Source organism: Montipora capricornis, chromosome 12, assembly GCF_036669925.1.
Source record: "Montipora capricornis isolate CH-2021 chromosome 12, ASM3666992v2, whole genome shotgun sequence".
NCBI lineage: Eukaryota > Metazoa > Cnidaria > Anthozoa > Scleractinia > Acroporidae > Montipora > Montipora capricornis.
This window is the reverse complement of record NC_090894.1, coordinates 24,352,137-24,359,975: the sequence shown is the minus strand read 5'-3', so window position 1 is coordinate 24,359,975 and position 7,839 is coordinate 24,352,137. Positions and strand designations below refer to the sequence as shown.

The window sequence follows — 7,839 nt, the reverse complement described above, 5'->3', positions numbered from 1 at the left end:
TGCTTTTCTGGTTTTATTCTCACAAAAGCCAGAATACGTTCATATCCCCCCATGAAATAAGTGTTATCTTTGTAAGTCTTTCCTGCTTTATGCTCTTTCTCGATTAACGACTGCGAAAAGATTAGGTACAAGGTAATTAATTGTGGAAGTGTTTCCTCGTTCGTTACAATTTAATTTCACGATTCAACCATTTCAGATACCTTGGATCGGTGTGCGCCAATTGCCTAATGCATGATTATGGTTTCTCTCTAATAAGTAATCATACCCAATGCGAATCTTACCACTCCTAACCCGTTTAAAGATTAGGGAGCTAGGTCCTAATAAAGAAAAATACTTTGTTTTTTTTTTTTGGCTGGATGTAGGGAGCGATTAACTTGTTGACACAGAATATTAAGGCACGACACTTCTCAAAAGAGAACTATTTTGAATTTGCAAATGTTCTCCAAACTGCCTAAGCTTAACGGTGAAAAAAAAAAGTAAGTTAAAACAATAGATAAAGTGTGCGGATTCTTAGATGATGTTTGCAAAGCGGACGCCGACTAGACCATCACATAAGACTAAAAACTTCACTCCGGCCTTAGTTACATAAAACCATGGAGTTTACCGCGTGATAGATTTAAGGGCTTATACTAAGTGGATAATGCTTCAACTTGGAATTCAGGTGGGGCGCTTTCTTCCTGAAAAAATTTCCTTTCTGCCTGTATTTTTACCTAGTTCTTGTTAGTTAAATACTGATTACTATTACTATTGTTGTTACGACTACTGGACATTCCTTAATCTCAAAAATTAAAGCTATATGCTAGTTTTATTCTCCGGTTGTTCGGTTCGTGTAAAACTGTCAGGCTAAATGAATTTCCGAAATGAGATCCACAAACTACTCCTCGGTTTAGAGTTACGAAAAAGTCTCACGAATTCGTTATTTTCTCTCTTTATATCCTCGCACAGTTATGATAAAAGAAACATGAAGAAAAGGAATCTCATATTTTGAGGTGTATTAACGATGTGATTTACAATGAGTGGCAGTCAGATGACTGATGAAATACCTTATCTCTCCCCTATGGTAATTCCTTTCGGGACAAAAGAAAGTTAATGTCAGCTGAATGGCTGCTTGCTATTAACTTGCTGAAGCAACTGCGAAATCCTAGACATTCAAACATTCCAAGAGAGCATAAGAAAGCCTGGGATCTACTGGGGTGGCCGCTTTCTTCTCTTCACCAGACATGGTTTCTACCGAGCCTTTGAGTAAAATAAATGAAGGCGGAGTTGCGTCAAACCTTCTTCCTCAAAAATGCCACGTTCCCTGCAGGCAGCAATTTCTCTTTGGTCCGCTTTCGTTCAGAAAGTCTTTACTATGTTTGTTGTTGCGCTAGTGCAGACAACAAGATTTACATCACGTTTTCAAAACAATGGGTCTTACCTTGTGTTGAGCAGGTATGTAGAAGGTGCTGGCAACAATGTCTCTATAGTCTTTCGTTCAGAAAGTCTTTAATGTGGTTGTTGTTGTGCTAGCGTAGACAAGATTTACATCACGTTTTCAAAACAATCGGTTTTACCTTGTATTAAAAAAGTATGTAGAAGGTGAATGTGCCTACTTACCAAAAGAACAGCGTGTTATTTACTGGTCTCTTTCTTCTTCGTTTGTGCCGACAACTGCTTTAGGAAATATTGCAGATGCAACGTAAGTGAACAGGTTTGCCGCTGGACCTGAAATGAATTTAAGGGTCTATGGAAAAGTGACCAGAAGTAAGGGCTTGAGTGTGCGAACCGGCATGGACAACGACAAGTATACTTTACAAACTTCTACCTACGATTAGCTCTTCCTCCAATCAGTATAGTCTGAACAAATGGGCCGAAAAGGATCTCATTATTACAAAATCTTGAATTTCACAAGACCTACTCAGCCACCAATAGCCACCCATAGTCTTGTCTGCAGTGGGTTGAGCCCGATGTAGTTGTTAGGCAACGGATATAATGAAGTCTACAAGCGACAAGCTGACGAGACACATACGACAAACAGAATCAAAAACTGCAGGCGTACGATTGGATAACAAAAGTGACGATGGAGATGCTTTTCAGTTCTTGCCCATTTGATTTCTCGTAACAGTCACATTCAATTTAACAATTCAAAGCTGTGTTGCTACAGCCACTGCTCAAAACTCAAGAGATTTGCATCGAATGTCGTCTCCAGCTTAATTAAGCCGTCTTCAGTCTTGGTTTCATACCGCGAGGAATGTATTAGTACTGAGTTAGTCTGATCCCATCACTGATTTACCTAGAGGTTGCCCTGCGAGAATCTTCAGCATCTTTTGGAAACGACTTGGCAATGCCATGAAGGGTCCTTCGAGATTCCAGTTTGGGTCACATTGAAAAACGTCTTTTACTTGATATCGGTGATTTCAGTGATTTCGCGATAAACTCTAGGACACCCATAGTCTATCACTACCTTTTCATATAACACTAATACCTAATCCATCCAGCAGTGTTTTTGTTTGTCCACTTTTGGTCTAAAGTACACATCGGTAGTTTAAATTCCTCATTCGTAAGACTAGCTTTCTTGAATACGATTTTAAGAAAACATTCCTTGAGAATTTTAAGGACAAAGAACTTTGCTGCTGGAAAGAATGAGAAAGTTGGCGACAAGCTTGCTGACATTGTGCCGTTTGCCGGAAGGCATTAAATGAGTTAAGTCAACACCCCAAAAGATCTTTCCGTTACCGGCTATCCTACCCACGCTTTAAAAAATGCCTTGCATTTGTCCTCTGTCATGCATTTGCACCGCCGCCCTTTGTTCATTTTACTTTAGTTCTACACTTTTTCATTCAAACATGATGGCTAAACTCGCTGGTCATACACAGTCAAGTTGCGAGTTATTAGTAATCATGACATTGTAGTACTCAAGCATTCAGTATATAACTTGTAAATTCTTCACAAAAGAAGACTTCTGCATTTGACAAAGTTAAAAAGAAAGAGGTGCATAGTGAGAAATTGTCCATCTGCCCGTAAAGCCAATCAGTTCTGACTTTCCAGCATACGGCACAGTGACGGTTTTACTCAGAGAACCGAGGTTCGATAAGGAAGAGTGTTGATTCTTCAGTTAGGGAATTTGCTCTATCAACTTGAACTACATGCAATGCCTTTTTGCGAGAGATCTTACGTTGCATTGCTTAACAAATTTTATTTCAGCTGTGTCTTTGAATCCGTCAGTGAAAAGATGTGTCATTTTCGAACTTAAAAATTAAGTCCTTTTCGTACCGCAGTGATCTCTGAACACAGAGGCCTTTCGCTTTTGTCAAGTTTAAATTTAAAACCTCGCCAGGTGTTTCGAACGGCCATAGATCATTTTCTCTACTTATCACGTTTTTTCGGTACACAACCAGGTTTTCGATGTCCTTCCGAAAAAATCCACCTTTTTGATGGCGATATCATGAAAGTTTATGTACTTGTCGCCGTTTGTTAAAAAGGAATGCCAAAGCAGTACGTTGGGGTTAAGGTTTTTCCCCTAAAGGTATGCCAACTATGTTAACTAGTGTTTTCTGATTGGTTGCACTTAAGTATCGCTTAAAATTTTGCGAAAACTCTAGGCTTTCATCGTATTAGGACTTCTGAGAACATCATAAAAAATATGTCAGGAGCCCATCTCTGGGAAAAGCAAAGCTCAAGTATCTTTTTCTTTGGTTAACTATTCACGTGTATTGGTGATGTTTCAAACAATATCTAATCAGAATTAACTATAAGAGGGTAATGTGAAGTTCTGTATTCTACCCATGTAAAGCATGTGAGCGTTAGTTAATTCTGTTAAAATATAATTGCTACACGCCCAACGTTTGCAAAAACATAACCCTTCCACAATATCTAATGGTGCTGTCACCACTCACACCCATGCGGGAACGTCTCGTTCGGAGAATCACGAACAACACCTCCCGTAACGATTCCATTACGTTAGTCCGAACTGAATTACTGACTGGGAAGTCGAAAACATTTCTTGTAACCATGGTTACATCAGTCTCACACAGAAAGTTTGTAATGTTTCCGAATCTTAAAGCCTTCCTATCACCACCGAAAGAAAAGGGAAGTAATTGTTCGGGGGGTCGGGGAAATCTTCTTAGGACCCAGCATTCCTTGTAAAGTCTAAATATATTCTGCGGTTAAATCATTATTGATTAATATGTTAAAATGACCGTTTCGAATTTTCCCGGCTATAAAAGAATCGACGAGCTTGTTATAGGTGAGAATTGAAAAGTAAAATCCTGTTGAAGTTTTGACTGTCACAGGCTCAATTTTATACCTGTCACTGGTGACAACAGACAAATATTTTGAGACCTCTTTGATGTCATATTTAACTAAACGCTCATCGGGCTTTTTACATCTACGAAAAAATTTCAGTCTCTTTTCCGTAAATACAGAAATCAAGGGCGACAGGAAAAACGACGGCACTGGTGCAAAAGAGTTTAAGGGTTGAACCTTAGCAAAGGAAATATGCGTTGTACATTTCTGCACTTTGAGAGCTCTTTTCGATGACCTAGGCGTTTTACAGGTAGTGCTTTACTTCACCGCGTTGATTTTTCAACTCTGTCATCTTGTGTTAGTCCACAAAAAACCTTTTCTTCCGGATCAGACAGATATCGCATGATCCTGGCGTCAACACCTTTCCGCGATTTTTTCCTTTTTCACATAATCTGGCTCTCTCGTTGTCTCTCTTCAATGCACTATTAATGGCACAAATATACAGTTTTCAAGGTATTTTTAAGGACTGCACAAAAAGTAAAGAAATTTACGATCATAACAATGCTTGAAAAATATGTTCGTAGAGAAAAAGACATGCTCTGCATCATCATGGAAACGTAGGCATTGGTATCTAAAAAATGTATCCTCAATGTTACTTTTAGGGGTAGAAAAGCTCGAACCACGCCCAGAATAGTGAGATTCGTTTCGACGTGCATCATCATCTTGTGATAGAGGCCCATTCGGCAAAGGGGAAGGAGGCCGCCGGCTGCAATTGCGGTTCCTCAAATTTAAGCTCAGTGAAGGTTACAGAATGGAGCAAACGAACGCCAGATAAAGTAAAGGCAACTGATGGTCTCTCTGGCCAAGGCGAGGTTAACATATATAAAAGCATCAAACGTAGCATATGATATTGGTAGCACTCAGAACGGGCCACCGAGTCAGTTATTGAGGCATTGGGTTGGAGCATTGAATCGGCTCTTATAAATTCCGAATGATATCTTAATGGGAATCGGTAGCCTGGATCAGTTACTCTGCGGACGCAAATTGAATAACTTCTTAACCATCATTCTATGTATTTTGGTAGTTCAGTGCAATTATAGTACCCTATTAGAGTAATATTGATAATCGCGAGGATCATCGATACTTCTGAGCTCTATACATTTTACGACACCGTTAATACATACCGTGTGGGCTTGATGAGAAAAACTGCCTGGGAATCGAGAAAAAGAGGTGTCTTTCGAATTCAAAGCAGTGTACCAAAGGATGTGTAACCCCTCTGAAATCCTAGCATGGATGTTCCAGTTTAAACTAATATAAACTTTTTCCACGGTTATAAGAGCTTTTTATTCTCTGAGCGGCCGATGACAGTTTGATGAATTACCGACTATCCTCTTTAAATAAAATTGAACCGGAAAACCGAGACAAGTGGAAAATGAGATGGAGAAATCCCTCTAAATATGAGCTTATCAACTTAAGCTTTTTAAATCTTGTTTCAATGCATTGTGCCATATGCTTCCGGCAGGCAAATAAAGAAATGTTCTCTTCGTTTCAGGCCATGAAAGAAGATAGTTTTCTATCATTAAGTGAAAAGAGCAGTTATTTGAACCAAGTATTAATCAATGAACTTGAGGTTTTAACCCTTTGCGAAAACCGCGAACGATAAGTCTCGCACAGCGTTGGGTCAGAGAAGATCGTGATCAGTCAAAATTGATTTAAAAATATTGATGAAAGTCAAGTAGACTATTGCCTTGTTTTATCAGTCGTGCAATAGTCTACTTGACTTTCATCAGTATTTATTAATCAATAATAATTCGAAGGTTTTTATTTAGTTAACCTTCATAATCTCATCACGAATGCTTTAGGGGATATACAAATACACGAATAGATTTGAGGTATGCTCTCATTTGAACTAAAACGAACCGTTTAAATGCCTAGTAAATATTCATAGAGAATTAAACTGAGACTTAAGAGTAGTATTCACATTAAGAGCAAGAGCAGATGCAACGTAGATTTGATGATATTCTATATTTCGGCTGGCCATAAAAACCTTCTTCAGGTACAATTAGAGTTTACATTGGATTGCTTCTGTGTACATGTATATAGTATATGTATATATATATATATATATATAACCCGTACGATGGAGAATGGGCTTCCGTTTTCATTGCTTTATAGGCAGAATATGAAGGTTTACCTTAACTGAACTCCCAGAGAGAGAGAGAGAGAGAGAGAGAGGGCTGTGAGAACAGGCCTGTTTCGTAAGGCTTGGAGTCTCACTCTTCAGGAGTTTTATTCACGCTACTGCGCACTTATTTTTATATCACAAACACTACGTAAATTTACATACATGTTGGTGTTAGGGTGCTAAGCTAATTGTTCTGTTGTAGTGCCTGCATGATGATACTAACTCGTTTCTTTTGTTCAATGTACATCGCGCCGGTTCACAGATAATGACAAATTTCTCGCTCAAGCATAAATTACAACGTTTAGTTGGACTACTGTACGGTTTAGCGCGGCAAACCATTTGCCATGTAATTTCATGCTCTATGTTGTTATCTTATAGCGACCATACGTGCTTGCTGAGTTCAGTTGAATTTCTATACCTCTTATGTTCGAAAGATGTTTTATGATTTCTGTAACGTTTCTTAAAGTCATCTGCCGTCAGGCCTACGTATGTTTCAAATTTGTCATTGTCCTTTCTTCTAATCTTTGCCTGATAAACTACACCAGAAGACATTGACCGTTTTAGGGGCACTCGCCCTGTGTTGAGCACTCTAACTGGCTCGATCACCACCGCTTTTTGATTATATATATATAAAGTGTGAAACTTGATTTTCGTAAAACAGTGCTCAATACATAGAAGTAGAGCGTAGTATATATGGAAGAAAAAGACAAATAAACTACAAGTTCATCCCTACAAGCCTGTTTCGTGGTCGCCCACTCTATATATATATATATATATATATATATATATATATATATATATATATATATATATATATATGTATCTGCCTTTGGAAATTAAAAAGGCGGCCCTGGCCTTACGGATTGAGTCTCTATTCGAATATACTCTTTCGATAGGAATTAATTGCATGTCGTTATAAATGTTGTGGGGAGAAGAGAGAAAATGTTCTGCGAGTGTAGTGCGTTTGGGTTTGGTGTTAGCGTTATCTTAAGTGCGGCGGTGTTCATTAAAGTGATCCTTTAATTAATTAAACGTCGTTTAGTTTCTCCTGTGCACTATAGGTTCCATCTTCAACGTAAATTAAAAAAAACACTACAATCTACTTCTTTCCTCTGACCGCTGCAAAAAGGCTTTCCATCGTCTACCAGTTGTGGCCTTCAGATGCTCCCCTAACCTTCGAGACTTTCTGGCTTTGACTAACTTCATACTGGCCTTAATCAGTGTAACTCATTCTAATTCGGCACTTCCTTCCGGTTCTTTCCGCTGTCGCAAAAACTGCGCTACAGGTCCTTACATTTTCCATGGACTAACCAACTACACATTGTTCTCCTCTGGCGAAACACGCTCCATTAATTCCAATATATCCTGCCGAAACTAAAAACCTTATTTACATGAATAACAGATCTAATCTACAGTAGATAGGAGAAACT

General features: G+C 38.7%; 1 protein-coding gene and 1 long non-coding RNA gene across 4 annotated transcripts in view; one reads left to right on the top strand and one right to left on the bottom strand.

Moving 5' to 3' along the window:
* Positions 1-7,839, top strand: part of LOC138027953 (uncharacterized) — a 50,055-nt gene that overhangs the window by 22,967 nt on the left and 19,249 nt on the right. The window lies entirely within an intron of this gene.
* The window catches only part of LOC138027949 (bone morphogenetic protein 2-like), a 52,105-nt gene that overhangs the window by 29,954 nt on the left and 14,312 nt on the right, over positions 1-7,839 (bottom strand). The window contains exon 1 of one of the 2 annotated variants that reach the window (XM_068875585.1): positions 1,597-1,704. The exons of the other annotated variant lie outside the window; for it this stretch is intronic. The gene's annotated coding sequence lies outside the window, so the exon portion shown is untranslated. Of the gene's footprint in view, positions 1-1,596; positions 1,705-7,839 lie in introns of those variants that run through there. 2 annotated transcript variants of the gene reach the window in all.